Raw genomic sequence first — 14,519 nt, forward strand, 5'->3', positions numbered from 1 at the left:
TATCTTAGGAGAAGCATCCAAAAAGAAACAACAAACAAAAAGAAAAGAAAGAAGGAAGATGAAACAAAGAACAAACAAAAAAAGAAGAGAGAAAAAGAAAAAGAGACAACAAAAAGGGGTGGGGCTGGCAGAGAAAAGAAAAAAGGAGCATAGACAGCCAAATTCTTTAATATTGCCTACCTCCTTGTTCAGGAAAAGGACACCTTCGCGCTTTCAGAAGCACCTGGTTGCTTCTGTATCAGGAATATGAGGAATAATTTTAAATATAAAAATAATCAGAGTTTCAATGGCCTCGCCTGACATGCCCTTTCTTCCTGAAGAGCACATTTAAACAATATTGTAACAGCACATCCAGAAGACTGAGCTGGGACTGCATACCAAGTTTTACAGTAGACCTTGAGAAACTCTACCATGAAAGTTCACCACATGTCAAGCAGGACAGCTTAATATACAGCAAAATATTTGATTGTTGCATGTTTCCTGGGGAAGAACGCATTGATGTGCCCTATTCAGCTCTGCTGAGCGCTGGGTGAGCTGGGACTCTTTCTCTATATCCAAAACAGGCATCTTCGTTACCAAAACTCTGTTGCACTATTGAAGATCTTCAGTTTTCTGGCAGCCTTCAAATTAACTATTTTCTCTTTAGCAGTGAAGCTGAATTTTCTGCCTCTACCTTGTGTTTCTGAAGCCACTGAAGTTGGGCCTGAGCTGCACCATTTGCATTACTATATAGCATAGCCCACCCAAATTTGGCAGCATTTTGATTATACTGGTTAACAAAAACAGACCACTAAGAGTTACCAGCATCAGCCAAAGTAAGCTAAGATTGTTTCTGTTTCAATACAAGCTACCCACAAAAATTCTTTTGGTTTCTAATTGCCCACTGTGGTCTGAGAAATACAGCTAATTTTTAAATGTAATGTGAGGTTTATCATTGGGGTGCAGAAATCCTGTGTGTGGCCATCTCTGTTCTGTCCCATCCTAACAACTAGCTACTCCAGAATACTTCCAGTGAGGTTTACCAGACGCTGTTAAGGAGATGCGTTACACAGGGCTGACCGTGAGCAATGAACAAGTGTGTTTCAAATTATGCAGCAACAATTTTGAGATGTCAGAATCCAGTCACCTCAGCTGAAGTTTGCCAGAGGAGCTTGCTTAGGATGCTTGCAGCAAAGTTGACAAATCAACCGCCTACCTTCTCACACTCATTGCTTCAGTACCCTCACCACCTTCACCCATGTGGAATACGATCCGGAAACCATCCAGATCATTCCAAGAGCAGGGAACTCATCCTCCTCTGCCCCTTAGGGAAACTCCTTAGGCAAGTCCCCCTTCTTGCATAAGTAGGGTCTCCCCTCTTCTGCGCTCCCCTGGAGAAGTACAAAACAACCCCAGGTACTTCTATGCAGTTGGGAAGTATCTGTAGCTAACAATTACACCATCTCAAACATCCTCAATAAATCAGGCATGGCTCTCTGCCTCAGAGTTGCACAAATAAATGATACTCAGGGAGGGAAAAAGGAAGACTTATTTCCCCCTTCTTACAGTCAAGAACTGAAGCAAAAGAAATGTAAATATTTTCCTCAGGGTTATTAAAAAGTGTGCAGCAGGGCCAGGCACTGGATTGGGTCATTGGATTAATGATAGGAGACGGCAGCGTGAGCAGTGCAATATAGGCCACCGCTTGTCACAAGAGAGAAGCAAAGTCCTGTTGAACTTGATTTCTATAAAGACCCTCGCCTCCTGCCTCCATACTTGGCTGTGCCACTTTTAAATTAATAAAAAATTAATTTAATGTTTTTACGAGTAATAAATCTTATTCTTAGTTTCAAAAATACAAACTTTCATTTTGTCTAATTTTAAGCTACTGATTTCAACAGTGTTGTGAAAAAACATAACAGCTCATATGGGCTGATGACCTGCTACAAATGTGATCCAGCTGATTAGACCACTTTAAAATATACATTTTCTCACCCAATAAGTTCTGCTAAAAATAAAATATTGCATTACTTTCTTCCCTTGTGTTGTTCTGTTTTGCATTTCTGTCACATACTGTTTCTTGAGTTAATTTTCATTCCTCAGTGTAGTAAACATCAACACCACACTTCTTTGCTAATACATCTACAGACAGAGCAAAAGAGGTTTATTTTTATGAGCTAATGGTGAAAAGAAAAACATTTAGAGCAGCTTTGTGTTACTGGTAGAAAATAGTCTTCCTCCTATTTTCTTCTGTATTTAAAAATGAAAATTGTTACTTGTATGAAACCTTTGGATGCTATGACTCTGAAGAAAGTCCAAAACCGCAAGGGTTTGATATTTCACAAGACAATCTGCCTTTGACAAAGACTGGAACAGGTAACTCTTTCATATCCCCACCACAAGGTAAGCTAGGTTTTTGGAATAATTCAGATTGCATCCTTAAAATGTCAAGTGAGATGCCCCATTTGATATGTTTGGCTGTTGCGTTGAAAGGTAGCTTTTCTTTCTAATCAAGTGTGCTTCATTTGTCTGGGGTTTTTAAAGACATATTATGATTTGCATTCAGTCTTTTATGTTATTTAAATATTCTGCAACACTATGAGTGCTTCAGAATTACAATACAAATTTCATTTAATACTCCTTACACATTTGTTCACTACAAAAATTATGCTGAAAGTAAATTACTAACAAAGCCATTATAAAGCATTCAGCCTCAGTCCCTTTTCTCTCTCATGACAGCCTTTTGGCAATGGGGTAAGGTAAAACAAACATACATACAAACAAACCTCTTAAATCTGTTTGCTCCACTTACATCACCTGTATTTACTTTATATGTAACATCAGAAATTTTAGGAGAAACAGAATGCTTGTCATAAAGTGATATATGCAGGTATGTTAATGAGAAAACAAGGACCATTTTTATCAGAGGTCTCAATTAACAGGAAAAAAATACTCTCTTGCATAACACAGCAGACTCTCTTCTTTCCAAAAAGCACAGCCTATCGAAACGTCCCTCATAAATATTTGTGAGTCCAGAACCAAAAGCATAAGGGTAATTACAATTAATAAATAGAACTAATAGGCAGAGATCTCCATGTCCAGTTTCCGCCATCTCTCCTCTCACTTTTGAACCTATTTTCTTTCTGTGACTTTTCAGATCTTTTCCTGCTACTCTGATATCCTAGAATATATTGATAAAATCCTTGTAAATGAACGACAAATTTGCAGGAATAAGCCTACCTAGTCCTTTTGGTCTTTCGTCTTTGTTTGAGCTGAAGCTTGACAAGGCTCCTATACAGAAAGCCCCCCCACTGCCTTCATTCTGCCTTTAAAATTATCTCCTTTCTGATTATATCATTTTATAGCCCAGCTACTTGCCAGAATCTTTACTTATAGAAACTCCACAGGAAACCCCATTATTTTCTCCAGGTAAAAATACATCAGGCTTTTTTTTCTTTTCTAGATAATCTGTATTTCATGTGTTCCCACATGACTTTTAATTTATTTATTTATTGTTTCTCTCTTGAGGCTTCTGTTTCCCCAAGAAAAGCTAATTATTTTCTACATAGTTGCATTTTGATAATTTTTTCTGCCTTCTCCCTTTACATCTAATTCAGGTTAGAGTCTATCTTTGGCATACCAGAAGTGAGCAAATTATTATAATGGCTCAATGCCTGAGAACATGCATCCTGAAGGTACTTCTGGAAGATCCAAGATCTGGTTCTAATTTTTTTTAGCCCACAGTTGTATCATACCAGTTACCAACCCACCTGTAAGATCACATCTCCTGGGAGCAAGCCTATTTTCCCAGTTAACATTCTTGCAGGGGGATTGCCTCACTACCTTCACTTGCATTTCCTCCTGGATATTTTTATAGTGAAATTATTTACCTACAGTTCCCTCACTCTTTTCCCTCAGTGACAATTACTGATTTTTCCTACAGCAGGCTCTAATTCTCAAATGTGTGCCTGTTATAAAGAACATAAAATAAAATCTTTGGAAAGTTATTTTGTTGAGACTGTAATGCAGTCAGGGTATTCTGTGTAACAGTTATGTTTGGCAGGGTCCTGGGACAGAAGCAAAAATGAAAATATTTGTGCATTCCTAACATTTATTTGAGTTATTCTTCCAAAACCAAAGCTGTCTGGCATTGGAGTAGCCACTGGGAGAGTAAACAATTGCTCGCTGACCTATTAGCAAATCTATCAGATGGTTGGACTTGGTGATCTTAGAAGTCTTTTGCAACCTTAATGATTCTATGATTCTAAGATTCTGTCTATACAGACTCTATGAAACTCGTGGCTGTCGTCTTCTTTTGTCTCCAAGATGCTTTAAGTTATTCTGTTTCCAATAATTGGGAAGCAGAAGTTGATAGCATGCCCAAATCTATTTTTATGGCATATTTCCAAGATAAAACAGAGCCAAGAATCTGTTCCTTATCTTTAACTATCAAGGATCTAAAAACTTCCGGAAAGAACATGCATCATCACTAATCTTCGCACAAACAGAGCACGCCTACATTGCTGTGCAGAAAAACACACCTTATCTCCCAGCTACCACAAGGTTGGATGGGGCAAGTGGCTTACAACACCGGAAGCATATGCAATATGTGAATAAATGGGCTGGTGTTGGTGTCAGCCCCCTTTTCATGTCAATTTTTCCTGGTTTTTGACACTAGGAAAGCTTGGGACCCAAAGCAGGACATGTGCAGAGCCCTAGACAGCTAACTGTTCTGAGCCACTGGTCAGAACTGGCTGTTCAGAGTCATTCTTTTACCAATCTAAGCATTCAAGAAGATTTGCATTTGCCTCTCAATCTCCAAGGCAAACTCTGCAGTTATTCCCTTTTATATCAGCTGCTTCTTTCAAATAAGTTTGATATTCTAGCAGTAATAGGAGATCAAGCATTCAGAATAATGGATTAAACCACATTCCTTTAATTCTGGCCATTACTTGTAAAGAAATCCTGGCTGTCCCTGCTGACTCCTCTGTCTTCAGTTACTTTCATCATCTGCTCTAAAATTCTGCCCTGGTGTTATTTCCTTAAAATGATACTATGCTTCACAAGCCTCCAGCTCACAAACCCAGAAGTTAATGTTATCTTTGCTTGCTTTGACTGATTTAATTAGCAGACTGTGTATTGTGGAAGGTCATAAAAATTTATCAGTTTCAAAATATTCCTTTTATTGCTGCAATACTGGAAAGGATACACTAAGGCAAATTGATTTGCTCTCTATTCAATATAAGATTTGTTCACTTGACCAGAATGAACATATTGCAGTTAGACAATAGAAATATCAAGAAAGTCTTTTATTCATGGCTCTGCCACTCAAGGACTAAAGGTAAGATTCTCCAAAAAGGTGACTGTTCTTTGTTTATATGTATCAGCAATTCTCTAGGGAATGGAATACACAAAGCTACTTCCAGATGACCTCTATCCAAGCTAAGAAATTCATTAACCATCTTCAATCTAAAATTGAAATGAGAGAGACAAACATTGCTTTTACAATTTTTTTCAGTTATCTTTCTATGAAAGCCTTAGTAATTTATATATCACTGCACTTGACACAGAGTTGCTGAGATTCCTTTGGAGAACATGATTCTCAGTGAATGTTTTAGATCCTCTTTTTTCTCCCCATGCGAAGGCCACTACTACCAGAATGCATTTATGTCCTTGATAATTCTCAAGCTGACATTTATAAAACCACCTGGATGTGTTCACTTGCATATTGTCAGAGGCAACTGCAAAAGCCAGCCTTTGCTTACTGTCCATAAAAACCTACTCTTCCTCTTAAGATATAAAAGCAGACCCAGAAAAATAAACCATTCCTAAAAGAAGCTAGACCTCAAAACCCTACAACATGGACTAGAAATTCTTTTTACTGTTCATTCCGACTTGTCATACTGCCCTACAATAATTTAAACTGCATCACTGTGTATTCACCACTGTGAAATACACCAATAGTGAAACTCTGTGTTGAAAACGTATATGGTCCCTCTGTAACAACCAGGTTGCCAATTGTCAGCATACAGAGCAGATCAGAGAGCGAACCAAAGAAGTTAGTAAACTTATATTCTTGCCAAATGTAGTTTTCAGCTTGAAAGCGTGTACTTCTGTTTCAGTTTGTAACTGGGGGGGTGGGGGTGTCTCGGTGGCACTGTTTTAACACCACACACAAAGAAATAACTCTGTGGAAAGTACAGCAAAATATTTGAGCATATCCAGCAATCCTGGTCCCATAAAAAAGTACTTCAAAGGGGTCTGATTTTCACACAAAGATGTTCAGCAATTTCTGAAGATGTTTCATCATTAATAGAGGCACAAGTTACACTAGCTGCTTTCCATTTAACTTACATGTCAATATATTGACTAATGGGGCACATGACATTCCTTATCTCTTTTCCGTGGCTTCCCAACCTCATTCCTCCCCAGACTTACCTAATGAGCTATATCATCTGAGGAGACACAGGTCCAATAACTGCTGCCAAATTTCCATCTTCCAGTCAATGGACATAGACTAGACTGTAGATAAATTCATATTACCTAGATCTGTTCTGTCTTACCTGAAATTACATACATGTCTGACTAGCCACTGCTTCCTTGGGATTCCTCTGAGATTTCTTTCTAATGATTATCATTACATATGGCACTGGCTTGCAGCACTTTATCAATAAGAACCAGACCCAGATCCAAACATTCATACAGGTGCCATGTGCTACAAGGAATAGCGGACACTCTTGACTTTCAGGCTGAGTGCATTATGTACAGCTCAGCATATGGAAAAATGTTATTTTGGTGTTATTTCTGAAATTATATCTTCTCTCATGCAATGCACATATCTCAAGACCACAAATTGGCTTCCTATGTGAACCGTAGATTCAACCCAAGCTACTTCCTGCCCTTAGGCACTTGAATCACTCCTTGTATAAGGATGACAGTCGCTCTTATACAGTTGCCTGAACAGGTGATTATGACAGCACCCATCCCATAGATAGCAGTGCAGTGATTTGAGATCTTGCACAGGAACTGAAAGACTGTGACATAGTTGTGACCCACAACCTCCAGAGCACAGAAGAGAACCTGGGACTTACATGATGGACAAGTCATGAAGCCATTACAAAGAAAGAGATGAATGGCATGATTATCATCATCCTGTCCTCCTCCTCCTGACACAGTTTTGAATTCAAATGGCTGTGGTTTCTCTGCTCCAAGCTGATCACAATATTTTCAGTAGATGCCAGTTATATCCAGAGCATACCAACCAATGAGAGAGCTTGCTGCAGAGACACCTAATCTGTGAAGCCCACATGACCTAAGAGGACATAGATTAGTCAAAATGGTAGTGTGTAGACAGAGCTTGAGTAACTTCACTAGAAAAAACTAAGAAATGCTCAGGCACTTAAGTTGTAATGCAATTTTTCTTATATAAATATATAAACAGGCTTGGTTTTACAAAAATATACAAGGGTTTGTTTCGCAGGGCGTGTATGGCAGACAGATAACAAACAGAGAGCTGGTGACTTCCAGTGGGTCACATAGAACAGCAAAATTAAGCTCCTATTCTGAACTGCACCGCAGAGGAGGCTCAGCCCATTGCCTGTAACAGGAGCTTACAGGTAAGCAGTTTGTGCTGGCTGCGCGGGTGTTGCACACAATAACTCCTTCAAGGGTTAAAATGGCCTCATCTTGCTTTTCTTCAAACCCAAACCAAAACTTTAAGAGGTGAAAAGTTTGATGAATTAGATATGACAGGAGACAAGAAAAGGCAACATCTGTTATATCCAGCAATAAGGGTATCATTCTTACAAAGGTTCTCACTCACCCACATGAAGCCTATAATTAGACACCTTGTGGGCAGGTCCGCACCCACCGTCGTGGGACTGATTCCAACTGAAAAGAGCCAGTAGCAACCAGGATTTGACAGGGAGCTGGCTGAACAGAGCTTGCAAAGCAGCAACCCTTTCTGCATTCAGAGTGGTAAGTGGCTGAAAATGCTGGGCACGTATCCTTACTAACTGCTGGCTGGGATGGAGAACCATAAGGACTCCTGCTTGAAAAAATGCAAGCTGAACAGCATGGTCTGAGTCAACAGATATAAAACAAACAGCAGAATTCAGAGTGATACTGAGGAGACCCTGGCAGCAGCTACAAGGCTTAAAACTTTTTAATTCCAGGAAATACCAGTAGAAGATGAGAATTTCTGGGCTGTGATAATGTAACGCAGCTAGGAAAACAGGGTGGATTCAGGGGACTATGGTAATTTAAGACCGAATACATCTTTATGCTTTTAAAGGAAAAACAAAATGACAGTATTTGCACATGGAATCTGGTCTTTTTTCTTTTAAAGGGAAAATGCATCAGAAGACAAGTAACAGCTGAAGTGGAAAAGGAGATTAATTAGGCTACAAAGTTAAGCATTAGGAGCATTGCAAATTTAGAGGGAGAATGGAAGTGGGGAAGAATTACAGAGTGGTTATATGGAAGAATGTGGCAAATGAGATATATTTTGGTAAACCACCATATACAAAGGAACTTGAACTAGTCATCAGCAAGGGTTATTCTGCACTTCAGAAATAGCAAAAGTAAAATAGTGCTGGTCTCTGAGTCGACTAAATTTAACAGTAGCCTAATCGTGAAGAGGAACAGTGCAGGTCCTTCTGGAAAGGCAGACAAGCAGCGAGGTGGTGGCTGCAAGTCAGCTGAAGGCTCCCTAGTTAGCACAGAATTGGCACAGCCACCTCCCAAAACTAAATCAAATTTGGTGGGTTTTTATGATGCTTTTAAGTCAGATTAAATGATCATAACTGTGTCTGTAAACTTAAATATATGAATACTGGTGTGAGGTCAAGGTGAGAACCCTATTATCTAGGAAATCAGAGCAGATACTGCACAAAGTCCTAAAGCGGGAAGCCAAGGACTTGATATTTAATAGGTTTTCTTTACTCTTATCTGCAGTTTCTTTAGATTGTTCACCATTTCTAAGCAACTGACCTAAACACCTTAAAAGCCCAAATCTTACTGCATCCTCCAACAATGAACAAATGTACGTACAACTTTGCATACTCACTAACCTTTTATCGGAGTGCTTCCCACATTAAAGGCCTTAAGAAAAGAATTTGTATCACTGTTCTGGGTCATTATTTCAGGTTAATGCCCTAGTCCACTCAGAAAACTATTACCCAGACGAGACAACATATGTGAGCCCTGCCTTGCCTTGGTCATTATTTCGTATGGGGTGGTTTGGAGAAGGAAATCTGCAAAAGGTTCTGGATATCTTTGCTCCACTACAAAATTAATTTATCTAATATTAAATTTGTGGGTTTCAGAGCTATTCAATTAAGATTGGTTTCCTCCTGGAGAGCTTAACTGTACATAAAAGCTGGTGAGCCAGCAGGAAAGAAGTCTGCCTAATGCCAAGATGCTCTTTTATTTATTCTTACTCATTTGTATTGAAGCAGTGCCAAAAAGCCTTCATCTGGAATCAGGACCATACTATGGGCTATTTATGAGGAGGAGCTGGAGATGAAATTAAGTCTTTTGTCAATTGTGTCAATTACTCTGCTACCTGAACTAGTACAGGGTATCACCAACACTTTGTCCAGTACTGTGCTACCAGTTTTCAGTATTTGATAGTCTGGACAAATACTATGTCTGAGCTACCGCACAGGGACTGTGCCTGGCAAAGATGGTATTCTTTGTGTACTTGTAAAGAATGAGCCAGACAACCTCTACAAAATTACATTCAAATAAACCAAACAAAATTATACTGTATGTTCATGTATTTGCATATGGCTAGATATGTACATGATCTGCTTTATGAGGCCTAAAGATACTATTGTAATTTTTTTTTTTCCTTAGTTTCCTTTACCATTTTGGGAAATGTTATAATGCCTGGGTGTGCAATTAGCAAGTGTTCTCTAAATGCCTCAGCCTTAAAGCCATGCAAGAGAGAACATCACCTCAGCATCCTGTCGAGACAACAGGAAACTTAACCTGTAACTCCTATACCCAAGGCTTATGCACTAAACTCTGGATGGCTTCTCCTCCTTTGTGTAGCATTTACACTGTTAACTGAGCTCTGTGCCAAACTACTGAAAAACATACAAGGCTAAAATAAAACACTGGAGAGACAGAACTGACAAAAATATTCTCCATTTAAGGACAGTGCCAGTGCAGGAAATATAGGAAGTATGGTGGGAGTTGTAAGGCAGGAAAATATGGAAAAAAACACATAAATGGTAAGAAACAAAAAAAGAAGACTTGAAAGAAGGTGAAGAACTTAAACTTCAGTATAGAAGGGGAAAAAGCAGACCTGAAAATTGGGAAGACCATATAAGACTGAAGGGACAGAAAATGCCATGCTTAGCTCTACCGACAGATGAAAATGAGCTAGCACTGCAGATGGTTACTGCAGAGTGAGCTGTCCCTGCTCCACAACTGCTTGTTTTGAACATAATGATATTAACAAAGGCTGTTCCTCAGGTTGGCATAGGCTGCTGAAGTGAGCCTTTAACTTCCCATCTGGCCTTTTTGAAACACAGAAAGAAGTGGAAGACACCGGCGAGGTCACTGACACTTGGCCGTGTCACTTCTGACTGTCACATTAAAATGTGATAAAACTCCACTTTAAAACTAGCTGTGGGGTTTTGCCCTGTGACTCCAGCTGGATGGATATTACAGGACAACACACTAGACTTCATCTTTTTTTCATGGCTAATTCTTGTTCTACCACTACTGCTTTGTTTAAGTATCACTTCTCCTCTTCTGGTGTCAGGTTATATCTTTGGGGAACAACCATTTACACCTCATACTCCTAGGCTAAGCAGTCCTCTTTTCACTTCTTGCCCTGCATTCCCTTTTCTCCATTCTCATGATGATCCAAGAACCTCCTTCTCTATTTTCTCAATATCCATCCTGAACTGTGAATGAGCACCAATGAAACCTCTGCACTCTTTAAATAATACCCCACCTATATATTGAATACAATATATATACTGAAATACTATTCTCCCATCTTTATATGTGGAAACAAAGGCTAACAAGTTCCTTGGCTCTTCAGAAGTCACTAGCAATACATTAACGAAACTTGAAAGGCCTTTCCAGTCATTGCTTCCTCAGTTGTTCACCTCCATTCCATATGATATGCAGTGTGACAGCATTTACTTTCCCAAACAATTAAAAAAAAATCCAGTATTTTTTCAGTATGAGCTCTTGTCCAGCAATACCAGCGTTGAAAGTTAGCATGCAGTGTAATACTAGGAACTGATTCCTCTAAAACCCTAATGATGATCCATCATGAGCATTGCATAAGTATAGGGTCAAAAAGCACAGCTAAAAAACACAATCACAGCTTGATCATGATGCAGTGCGATGGTGCACAGTAGCAAGAACTGTCTGTATTTGTCAATCCAGGAGCTGCCTTCTAGTTCTTTGCCGTTGTAGTCTGAGACGCAATAATTACTCAATTTTTAATCTACTTAATCCAAGCATTTAATTTTTAATCTACTTAACTGTTATCAAGTAGCAGAGATGGTCTTATTAAGATCCAAATATGAGAGTCATAGTGTTGATCTTATAAGACTGTCATGTTAGTTTGTAATGTCATGTAACTGTATTCAATTACAAAACTTAATCTTTTAACAGTTTTTCACAATCTCTTTCATGACCGGGTACCCTGTGGAGAGTTTCATTAATCTGCTTCAGACTGATATTGAACTGTGATTCATCCTAATTTTTTTACTTGTTCGCATATCAGTTTTCTTCAAAATATGTCTCTGGAATTTTCTTACTAATCAATAACAAGAAGTTGTCAACAGTATTTTTTTTATAGTTTTGGGGTTTTTTTAAGGATCTCAGCTGAGAGTTACTGAAGTCCAATGATTTTAAAATATGTAGCTCCAGCAGCTGTTTTACAATGGATCTTGGATTATGTCTGAACAAGTACCACCATGATTACTTTTTTTCCTGGTGTGAACAGCATCAGCTGGTTTTGGGAAAGAGAAAAAAATAAAAGTATAAACATTTCACTTCAGCTAGATCATTGCCTTTTGCTCATTTTATCTAGTAATGAACCAAAAACATTGCATCTTTTTAATTCTTCCATGCATGTAATATTCCTTCTTAATTCATATCTCAGTTCTACTGGCCATAAATGTGCACGTTGGCACTGCCATTTTCCTTATGAAATCTGTGTGACTTCTAACTTAATTCCCCGTTGCCAATATTCCCCGTTTTTGTCCTCTTGTATGCTTGCAGTTTCTTTCACTTCAACAAGTTGGCCTGTAGGTTTTAAATCTCTTTTCTATGACTTTTTTTTCAGCGTAAAGCTACCTAATCTTCATTAACGAAAACAGCGGTCATTTTGTGTGCTGTTACTGTTCACCAGGGAAAAAGATAAGAAGGGTGATAAGAGAATGGTGAGTAAAAGTCTTAGCAATTAGATAAACAACATATCTTGTTTTAAATAAAAAAAAATAATCTATTTACTGCAATAAAATTTTTAGGTTAAAAATGTTGATAATTAAAAACCCTGAGATTTGGGCTTGTTTCTTATGAATAGACTGTGTGTGCGTGTATGTGTGCTTGTGCACATGTCATGAGGAAGTTGTGTGGGTACACGTGTGGGACTTAAAAATACACTGTTGACAATCATTATGCAGACTTTCTCATATCTCACACACCAGCCACTAGTGGCCCATGAATCACAGGTTGCACAACAGCGTCCAGAAGGTGGCTTGAGGGTCTATTGTGAAGGACAACTACTGCTCCAGTGTAGGTTTTATACATTAGGATGTCAGTCTACGAATATTTGCAATTTTTTTTTTCTGAACTGAACAACAATTTGGAAATATTTAGTGCTGGTTTTGCTTCAGAAGTAGATGTCCTGTCCATTGAGTTTAACAATGGAGCTCAATGTTCAGCAGCCTTCCTGCCAGCAGTACTGGCTGGGCTGAGATCACATTCACAAACAAGTCATTCCAGTTCCTCCTGTTCATCCCTAAGCCTCTTAAATACCCAGTGAAGGAATTTTCCCCTATCAAATTGTATGTTGCCTCAACTCTTTTTATAAAGACATAATTTCTCAACCTCTTTGCAATCTTTCTGTCATTGTTAATGTAGACCAATACAGAAAACCTACCCACTAAAAAATTCTCTCCAACCCAAACTACACCGCTCTCAACAACAGAATGAATCAACATTCCAAAAAAACCCAAGCAACCAACCCTGCACCTTCTATTACTTACCTAGCTACAAGTTCATTTGTATTTTCTGCCTTCAAAGGAAGAACCTCTGAAAGGAAACAGCTGATCACATTTATTTGGCAACAACATCCCACATTTTCTAAACTCATTAGCTGCCTTTCAGATTTTGGGTCTGAAATGAAATTATACAGTCCTTCCTGCTGCAGTGTTTCCGACATGGACTATATATCTCCTGAGTATGAGAGCTCTCTATTAAATGCAAACAAATCCCACTGACCTCTTCAATCCATCTGATGAGCTACATCTGTGATTTTCCAGCACTGTCATCAAGTTCTCATTACGATGATGGGTACTTCTTGACAGATATTCCAGGTGAACAGAGGTGCTCCTTTTGGCTAACAGTTAGGACCTCTCTGCTCTTGACTGCCACCAGCTGCTTAAAAACTCCTCATCCTTTTCCCTTCTGGTCTTCCTGACTGCCAGACTTCCTTTCCAGTTTCCACGCCCCCTGAGCAGCTAGTTTTCTTCTCTACTGAATTCATCAGTGGATATATTAGAACTAGAAACAGAACTGTATTTCCAAGGTAATTTTGTGATTCCTTTCAGCTCTGCACTTTGCAGCTCCAGCTCACTGCTTAGATATTCAGCCTTGCTCCTCTGCCCTACCACATAAACAACGAGCTATTACCCCACAGGGACTCCGGAGCTGATTAGAGAGTGCTCAGAGACACACTCTCTGCACTCTGACCTATCCCGTTCGGCTTGATTAGGAAACCACCTCATTAAGCCAAGTAATCCAACCTCCACCAAAAGAAGCACAAAGGTGGAATACATATGCCTCCTTCTGACATCTGACACACAAACTTCAAGGACACATTCTGTGACATTCCCAACTGTTTCTTATTTGTTTCTGAGAGCATTTGGTAGCAGCAATGACCTTTAGAGCATTGGTTTTCTAGGTTTTTTTACCAAATCTCTAAAAATATCCCTTGGAGACAGTTTCCTACATAGTAAAATTTATACCTACTAAAGTTACTGTTTTTTCTGAAGTGCTTCTAGTGATCTATTTGAGTGGCCAGGGGTGACAGTTCAAAATTTTTGCCTTACAAGAAAAGCAGGATGTGGAAAATGGGAGGCAGGTGCCATAGGAAACACCTAGAAGAGGAGGAGGTTGAGAACAGTGAACGAGGCAATTGGAGGGGAGGAGTACGGTGAAATCACAGAACCCTGTCATGGGAAAGCCAACTGAGGAAAGTGCAGAGGCGGGGGTACAAAGGTGCAGAAACACAAGGAGTCCCACTTAAAAGCAGCAGAAACAGCCTAAAGAAGCTGTCAAGC

Source organism: Phalacrocorax carbo, chromosome 12 (genome assembly GCF_963921805.1).
Source record: "Phalacrocorax carbo chromosome 12, bPhaCar2.1, whole genome shotgun sequence".
Lineage (NCBI taxonomy): Eukaryota > Metazoa > Chordata > Aves > Suliformes > Phalacrocoracidae > Phalacrocorax > Phalacrocorax carbo.